Genomic DNA, 9709 nt, shown 5'->3' with positions numbered 1-9709 from the left:
AAATTTTAGACGACATCTTGCCTGAGGCTGAAGAAAGAATGCCACCTCCGGACACTCCTCGTGAGCAATCAACTGCAGTTAACATCCTGGAGCAAATAGCACCTGATTCTGTTCCAAACACTGTCGAGGCTGCTCAAGAACAAATGGCAATAGAAACTCCCATTCTCCTCAGCGCTTCAGGGACTCTCCACGAGCCAATTACTAAAGAGGTACATTTCCTCATAACAACCTTTATTCTGACTCCCGCCTTGATCCTTTTGATATTCTGACATCTCTTTTTAGGGTCAGAACCTTGCTCCAAACGAGGAGATGGCCGTCGCTTCCAAGGAGATATCTGGCAAAAATCCCACTGAACAAGAAGCTGTGGGCGAAGCGGGAAATGAACCTACTCCCCATGCCCCCCAAGTAATCAATGAAGGGGAAGAGGTAAACCTGGCGCCTGTGCAAGAGGAAGTTCCTGCCGCGGAGCCTCCTGAGGCCCCTGTTGTCATTGCTCACATTCCGCCGCAAGTGCCTCCTTCCAGACTAGAACGGCTGGCCCGCGTGCTTGAAGTATCTCCTCCTGGAGTTGTGGATGATGCTAGAGAAGGTCTTCGCCGTCTCCTGGGCCCTGACATTCTGACGCCCGGCGCGCTCGCGAGAGCTTTAGAGTACCTCCGAGTACTTCTTCGCGAACACGCTATCACTGAAGCCCAGTTCCTTGATATAGACCAGCTGCTGAAGGATCTCCCCAAGTGGCTCAACGACAAAGCAGCCACAACAGAGCTGGCCAGGCAGGCCCAAACATATCATCAGGCCCTTGCCCAACATATGGACACCTTACGCGACTCCCTGGGTGAACGGGCCTCACTCATCAGGGAGCTGAAGATCGCGGAGAAGCACCTTCTGTCCCAGATTCAGGATCTTCAGGCCCAACTAACTGCTGTGATGGCCAGACTTGCCCATGAGGAACCTCAACTGGAGCAGCCTTTGGCCGCTTCAGAGACACTATCTCAAAACCTGGCCCAGGCTCGTGAGGCAGCCCGACAAGCCGAACAAGCCGCCGTTGACGCTAGCTTTCGTCTAGACGAACATTTTCTCCGCTTAACTTATGCTGGCCGCGGTCTTTAGGCCTCTCAGTAATAAGCCCATTATTTCGTAATATGAACAATATTGATATTAATACTGTTCTCTATTTATTTAGCCCACTTTGCTGGCCCAAATTTCTCCTTTACTTTCATAGGCAACAAAGCGTTCAACTTTGCCTTAACTGCATATTAAAACAGTTTCAAAAAGATAATCTCAAAATGGAGCGGTTACCTCCTCGAAGACCATTCCGTTTCCCACGCGTCTTCAATTTTCCTTCATTTCCGAGATCATAGCATTGAATTCTCTTGTTGACTCTATTGATGGCGTTGAATCAATTCCAACTGCCCATCAAAGGGCTGAGACCAATGAAGTTGTCCCTATATATACCTGTACTTCGGGGATGAGAGTAGACACCACCATGGCTTACCCAGAAATAGCCATGCTAGCCTTGCTTCTCTTTCTTTTATTTCTAAAATGCTCTCCTCAAAATCTCGCTTTCAGCCTCTAGATTTTAGGCTTTATGGCGAAATTTCAGTTCCTGGGTAGGCCTTATATATGGCTTAATCTCAGGCAACCTCATGTCTTTGGTTTCTGAAAGCCTGGATGGAACTTCCTAGGCTTCGGATAGGCTGAAGAACACGAGGAACTCCTAGCACGGGATACCACATTCTGAGGAGTCCCTCTCCTTAGGTTCCCTCGCGCGGAGCAAAACGAAGAAGGGTGGGAGGCCACCCAAGACCGTACGCTCTTCTTCGGCGCCCTACCTCCTAGACTTGGAGGATCGAACTTCCGTTTTGTCCCAGAGGGAGATGGAGCAACTGGGCTGCGCTCTCCTCTGATGACCACTTTCGGTCCGGAGGATAGACGACAGGAGAGGTTGGGACAATTATTTCCTTCCCTCTCCTTGCAGTACAGATGATAGCAGCTGCAGCCATGGTTCAAGGAGGGTGAAGATAGGAAGAGTAAGAGCGATCATCTCATTGACCCCCTCCTGATAGAAAACCCAGAAGATCCAGAAGCTCTTAGAAGATCTGAAATTCTATGATTTTCAACCACTTTTGGCTTCGTAATCTGCAAATGTAACTTTCGCGAATGTACTTGTATTGCTTTTGGCCGCAAAGCCACTATGATTACAATAATATTCTGTTATTTTCTGATTTTGTTAATTAAAGCCTCTGGTATAGGCCTTGTTGCATATCATCTTTAACACTCGTTGTCAAAAGCATAAACAAAATTTGCGAGCAAAAATAGGATAAACAAAATTTGCGAGCAAAAATACGAATAAAAGTAAGCTCTGCAAAAAATTCTAAAGGCCGTGAACATGAAGCCCCAAATGTATAGAAGGTTGCTCCCTAGTCTTGCTAAGTGAGCGAGTACATGAGAGTGGGGCCACGGAGTAGGCCTAAATGTAAAGGAGGACGCGAACAAAGTAAGACTATGTTTGCCCCCCTGGGTCAGAGACTGGAGTATCAGGTGGATCGTCAAACTCCTGAACACTTGGGTAATATTTCTTCAAGAATCTCCCATTGATGGGGTTGCGATGGATATCGCCGTCCAAATCCTTGAGATGGAAAGCCCCTTTTTCCAAAATCCTGTGAATGACAAAGGGTCCCTCCCAGCGCGGTGTCCATTTGCCGCGGCCGGTCAACTTTTCGCCAAACGGAAGCACCGCCTTCCAAACGAGTTCACCGTCTTTGTAACTGCGGCCGCGCGTCCTCTTATCATAGGCACGAGCGATGCGCTGCTTCTCCATCACCAGACTGTTGGAAGCCTCCAATCGCTTCTCGCTAAGATCTTCATGCTCCTGCCACATGGCTTGTACATAATCTTCACCAATTAGATGATGTTGGTCTTGAACCCGAAGAGACTGGACGTTAATCTCCAAAGGTAACACCGCGCCATGGTCGAACATTAGAGCATAGGGTGTCGTGGCAGTGGGGTTATGCTTGGAAGTGCTATAGGCCCAAAGCGTCTCATACAACGTTTCGTGCCACTAGCGAGGGTTTTCGACAAGCATCTTCTTCAGTAAGGTAATGACAATCTTGTTACTAGCTTCCACTTGGCCGTTGGATTGAGCGTAATAGGGAGTGCTAAGAATGAACTGTATGCCCAAGTCAGCGACTAGCATCTCCACGTCACCACCCATGAACGCTGCCCCCCTGTCTAACACCAACACCTCAGGGATGCCAAACCTGTAGATAATATTATGAAAGATGAATTGTCGAATGGTGGCACCAGAGGCCTCCTTCAAAGGCTCAGCCTCTACCCACTTAGTAAAAAAGTCGGTAGCGACAATGATGAACTTGTGCTGGAGTGAAGAATGAGGATGAATCATTTCAATCAAGTCAAGTGCCCAGCCGCGCTCCGGCCAAGGCTTAATAATAGGTTGCATGGGTATATTGGGAATGTGTTGGACCGGTCCATGTGCCTGGCAGTCTTGGCAACCTTTCGCGAATGCAATACAGTCTTTGAGTATACTGGGCCAATAATAACCATGTCTCCGGATCAGCCAGCGCATCTTTGGGCCGGCCTGATGAGCTCCACATACCCCAGCATGGGCCTTTCACATCAGGCGCTTAGCTTCGCGGCCATACACACACCTGAAGTCTATGCCATCTTGGCCACGTCACCGCAACTCGTCACCTCTGAGGAAGTAATTTAGTGCAAGAAAGCGGATCTTCCTGTCTGCTGCGGGATCTGGCTGCTTAAGGTAAGCGATCAAAGGGATACGCCAATCCACCTCAATCGGATCTAAAGCTGCCACTGTTGGTTCTTCTGGCGTGTCAGGCAGTGCGAGCCACGAAGGCAGCGTGCGGCGCTCGACCATTAAAATTCGCTCGCGAACACCATATTTCAAAGTAATGCCTGTAGCCAGCTGAACGAGTTCATTGGCCACAAAGTTACGCTCGCGAGGAATATGTTCTAAGTCCACGTCATCAAATTGGTCCAAAAGCTCAAATGCACGATCCAAGTATGGTGCAAGCAAGTAGCTTGTGCACCTGAACTTCTCGCGAAGCTGATTGATCACGAGCAAAGAGTCTCCGCGGACTTGGATGTCTCTGACTCCCAACTCCAGTAACACCTCCAGGCCAATAATGAGGGCCTCATATTCTACCTGGTTATTAGTACACCGAAACTCCAACAGGAAAGAATAGAAAAACGGTCGCCGGCTGGGTTTTCTAGAACAACCCCTGCCCCCGCCAATGTGTCCGTCCTCGAACCGTCAAAATATAATATCCAGGGTTGGAGTGAGACTGTGGCCTGATACAACGCGGAGTACTCTGGAAGGCACGCCAAGTCATGTCGGTCTATTTTTTCAGCTGCAACCTCTAAATCTCGCACTACGGGAACATCCAACATAGGGTGATGGGCCAAAAAGTCGGCTATGGCTTGCCCCTTAACTGCCTTCTGTGGAACATACTGTAAGGCGAATTCAGATAAGGCGAGCACCTACTTGCCTATGCTACCTCTCAGGATAGGTCGCGATAGCATATATTTGACGAGGTCAGTCTGAGCGATGATGCAAGTAGTAAAGGATAACATGTAATGTCGCAACTTGCATGCTGAGAAGTATAGCGTAAGACATAGCTTTTCCATTGGAGTGTACCTCATCTCGCAATCTGTGAGTGTCCTACTGAGGTAAAAGATGGCATGTTCTATGCCCTAGCCTCCTCATCGTCCTGAGCGAGTAGGCTGCCAATGGAAGCCTCAGCTGCCGAAATATAAAGCTTTAATGGGAATCCGGCTCTGGGAGGAACAAGCATCGGCGGGCTTGCGAGAAAGGCTTTGATTTTGTCAAAAGCCTCTTGATGTTTAGGTTCCCAAATGAATTCATTTTGTCCTTGTAACCTTAGCAATGGGGAAAAAGGATGGATTTTTCCGGCAGAGTTAGAGATGAATCACCGCAAACAATTGAACTTGCCTAGCAACCGCTGTAGCTCTTTCTTCGTTCGCGGGGGAGACGCGTTGATAACAGCGTTTGCCGTATCCTCAGGGACCTCAATACCTCTCTAATGGACTATAAACTCCAGAAAGTCACCTGCCTGAACTCCAAAAAGGCACTTGGCGGGGTCATCTTGAGCTTGTGTAGCTGCATGCGCTCGAAGACCTTTCTGAGATCCGCAATGTGGTCCCCTCGCTTCTTAGATTTCACGACCACACCTTCAATGTAAACCTCTAAGATCTTCCCAAGTATGTCATGGAAGATCAGGTTCATGGCTCTCTGATAGGTGGCCCCAGCATTCTTCAGTCCAAAGGGCATGACCACATACTCAAAAACTCCCGCGAACCCTGGGCAAAGGAACGCGGTCTTGTGTCTATCCTCCTCCGCGACCAGAATCTGGTGATACCCAGCAGTTCCGTCCATGAATGACAATAATTCATGCCCTGCTACTGCATCTACCAATATATCCACGACCGGCATGGGATAGACGTCTTTAGGGGTAGCCACATTAAGGTCTCTGTAATCGACACAGACCCTCATTTTGCCATTTTTCAAGCTCATCAAGGAACACTGCCTCTTCCACAAGTGTTATTGCTACTGAGGTAATCTGCAGAGGCTGTTCGCTAGCTTCCTCAACCTCTACACACTCCTGCGTGGCGACTGGCAGAGCGTATTTCGCGGGGAGTACATAAACCATGTTGCAGGAGGTGTCAACCACTTCTGTCTCGTCCATGTCATCTTCAAGGTTGAGCTTGGGTTCATCAACTGGGATTTTGGTGTTGAATTGCCTAGCCACCAAAGCCACCAATGACTCTTCTTTAGGGATCAACTCCTCATCCTGTTTGTGTTCCTGTGTCACGGCGACTTGCCTTGGTGGGTTCGGCTTCTGTTCCGCTGTTGGGACCTCTTTTGGGGCAGCGACCACCATACTCTGGATTTTCTTAGGCCTCCACTGCAAGGATTCTGCAGTTTTGTCCTTGCCCCCCAGTCTCTCAAAAACTGAGGATTTGGCTTCAGGCTCTTCGCGAAACAGTCTGCGCCGGACACTTGGTCGCCTAGTTGGCGAACTGTCTTTCCTAGCTGGCGGCGGTGTCCTTTCTTTATTGATCCTGCAGAAAATACTGGGCCTGGAGGCCTCTGACGCCGAGCTTACTTGCTTCTGAAAGCTATAGGGAGCCACTAAAGGCTTAGCGGCTAGCGCCTCCATTTCTTTCTGATATTTTTCAGGAGATTTGACCAATTGCGAAGGCTTGATCAGGCCCTGGTCTATAGCCTCTAACGCTCGCTTACTTCCCCAAACCTGCGCTGCAGCTTCCTTTTCTTGGACGGGCTGATCTCTACCGCTTTCCCTTTTTCTCTGGTATACCACTTGCCTTCCTTGATGGAGGATGTTGAAGAAGGCGGTATATAAGGTTTGGTCAAGATGTCTTTGTGCTCGTTCCCAGTCTTCCCATATTGTTTCTGTTCGGCCGCGATCGCTTTCAATTTCTTGAACAAGTTGGAATCCCTTGGGGATGGCGGTGACTCTATCCTGTCTCTTGCTTTTGGGCTGGAAGGTTGATAATTTCGCGATGGCGAAGCCCACTTGATTGGAGGAAAGGAGCCAAAACGAAATGTTTGCTCGACCTCTTCATGTGACACTTGGATGCCTCATTCCTCTTTGCATCGCGAGCATAGGACCACTGGTGAGGCCTCGCTAATAGGTCTGGCCTTCTTCTTTGCTGGGACCTCGTCCTCCTCATTGTTCTCTTCTTGACCCTTGGTGGTCAAGTCTAGGGTTGGCTTCCTCTGGCTCTTCTTGGTCCAAGTCACATCAACCATATTGACCCCGGTGTCAGGGAAAGGGTTCAAATCTACCAGTGTTGCCGCGGTCGCTGGCGCTTCCACCTGTAGACTACCATTATTGACCCATACCTAAATCTGGTCCTCCAGCTTTACACAGTCAGCCGTGTTATGATTCCACAGATTATGGAATTTGCAATACTTTTTTCCTTTAAGCTGTTCTGGTTTGGGGAAGGGTCCAAAGTCTATCTTCACCATCTTCGCGGCTATCATCTCATCTAAAATCTCATGTGCCTTATTGGCATCATGTGTATACGTTGCGAACTCAGGTTTGGTGAAGGCTACGGACTTGAGCTTGACTGCCTCCTTAGTTATTTTCAACTGCTTCAAGGCCGAATTCTTTCTTAGCTTCCTGTCAGCTCAAAAGCGGAGACATCATTCTCCTCTTCTTCATCTTCGTCCTGGAAAACCTCTTTACCTTGATAATAGGGATCATAGGTGGCTGATAAGCTCATAAATGTACAAGATTTTGTGTTGATTTCTTCATGTTTTCTTAGCTAGTTTTCCATCTATTTGAGTCATTTAATTTATTTTTATGTTTTGTAGGTGTTATGGAGCAAAGTAGAAGAAAGGAAGCTAAATCAGTAAATCTGCCTGTGCAGATCAGTCAATTTCGACATGAAACTGAGACCAGCTCACAACGATCCAGAGGATGATATTTATATTGATGGAAAGCCTTGGATGTCTAGTTTCCGAATCTTTTTACGGCTCATTAATATCATTTTTCTACAAGAAGTTATGGCCGATTTAGTACAGCAAGGTCAGGCAGTCTGGGAATCTGACACTTTTACGGAAATCCATGATTTGAGGCCCGAATTCCTTTTAGAAGCCCACCGACGAGTATTAACTGAATATCTCTGTTTATTAGAGATATATGACATATTTTTATGGGTGAAAATTATTAGGAATCTTGGAGGAGAAGCTACTTGAATCCTAAAAGGAAAAGAAGTGAAAATCTCCTAACCTAAGCAATAAAGGAGGGGACGTCGATCTACTCGAGACGTAGGTTCGGCCGCCCAAGAGAAAGAAAGGGACATCTTCTGCCATCAGCTGGCCGCCATCTCTTCCTCTTCCTTTCTTCTAGTTTTTGTTTTCTTCATGACTATGTCTGGCTAAACACTTTTGTAGCTAGGGGCGATTTCAAAGCCCCAAACATGTTCAATTCATATTGAAGACAATTCAGTTTTTGGTTTTCTATATTATCAATTGAGTGTTTGTTTCACTGTGTCTACAAGATGAATCATTACTTGTTTGTTTAGGTGCGCAACTAAATGAATAGGTTAGGGTTCAAATGCTAGGAGTAACACTAGATTCGTATATGTCGTGTGTTGATTCCAATTGAGTAGCAAAATGTTTTCTTGAATTACATGTGACTCAAACCCTAGGTTTAGCAAGACTACAATGTACTTGTGACCCTAGATTTATCCAAACCCTTTTATTTCTTAATGATTTTGATATGTTAAACTTAGTGAGCTTGTGTCTAGGTTGCATAATCTGAAATAGATTAAGTGGTGAGCTTGTATTCACTTAACGAGGAACTAAGAAAGGGTAATGGGTTAATTTGAGCTTGTGAGTTAACTTCGGGTAAATTCAATTGAGAATTAGGATTCCATAACTGAGCTTTGATATGATTGAGTGTGTTTGGTGGTGGAGAATGAGCTCTTAGCTTTGTTTCTATCAATAGTTTTAAAGTTATAAAATCTGTTTCTGCTATGTTATCTTACTGTGTTCAGTTTTACGTGAATTATTCCATATATCAAATCAACTCCGATTGTTCTGAAATTTTGTATACCTGTTATTCAATGTGTTTTTAGTGTCCTGTAAAATTTATAGAAAATTCTATCGAGTCTAGGTTAGTTAATTAATTTATTTCGTTAACTGTTCAGTAGCATGGTTTAGAGTAGTTTGTGACATTTGTTTAGCAGTTTAGGAACAATCTTCAGCGGGTAATGACCCTTGCTTGATCACTATATTACCAGCAATGATATTTGAGTGCAAGGTTTAAGTTGTGCATCTTTAGACGTATCAGTGGCCGATTGGTAGTTCAGGGCAGCTACTGTACGGTGTTTTCCGGGCACATATGTCCCTTTGGACGTGTTCTTTCTAGCGTTGGTTTCTCTGAGGAGGTGCTCAAAGCTACCTACCTCTGTGATAAGCTCTCCCATTAATTGGATCATGCTGCCATGCTGCTTCTTTCGCTGGCGTGGTTCCAAGCCCTTGATCGCCAACTTAATTAGTTCTTTCTCTGGCAAGACAATATTCAGCTTGGCCTTCTGAATCTGGAAGCGTTGAAGATAAGCCACCGTAGACTCAGTGGGCTATTGGGCCATCTGAGTAAGGGAAGTCAAATCGACCTCAGGCTTGATGGTTCCGAAAGTTTCTCGGAAGAGCTTTTCCATTGCTGGCCAATCTGCCACTGACCCTGGTCAAAGCTTGGAGAACCACCTAAAGGCAGCTCCGGAAAGAGAAGTGCCAAAGATCTTGCACTTGAGGCTGTCATCATTCTGATACTGGCCACATTGTACCTTGAACCTGGCTAGATGGGTTGCTGCGTTCTTAGTATCTTCTCCTGAAAAAGTAGAAAATATGATATTTTTATAGCCTCTGGGGAAAGGTACGAGCATTATATGCGGTGGGAAAGGCCCCTCATAAACCCCATCGAGGTGGGCCCTAGGGTTAGCCAACCTAATCATCTCCTCAACTTCTTCGCGTCTCACATAGTCTGGGCCAGGAGGGGGAGGCGTCGCCACAGTCTGGCGAGCGGTCTGCAAAAGTACAACATGATTAGTAGTCGATGTCGTTGTCCCTTCACCAAGGCCAATAGTCCTGGGAAAACTGGATTGCTGAAGAGTAAAT

This window comes from Rosa rugosa, chromosome 5 (assembly GCF_958449725.1).
Source record: "Rosa rugosa chromosome 5, drRosRugo1.1, whole genome shotgun sequence".
Lineage (NCBI taxonomy): Eukaryota > Viridiplantae > Streptophyta > Magnoliopsida > Rosales > Rosaceae > Rosa > Rosa rugosa.
The sequence above is the reverse complement of the archived record's forward strand: the minus strand, read 5'-3'. Positions refer to the sequence as shown.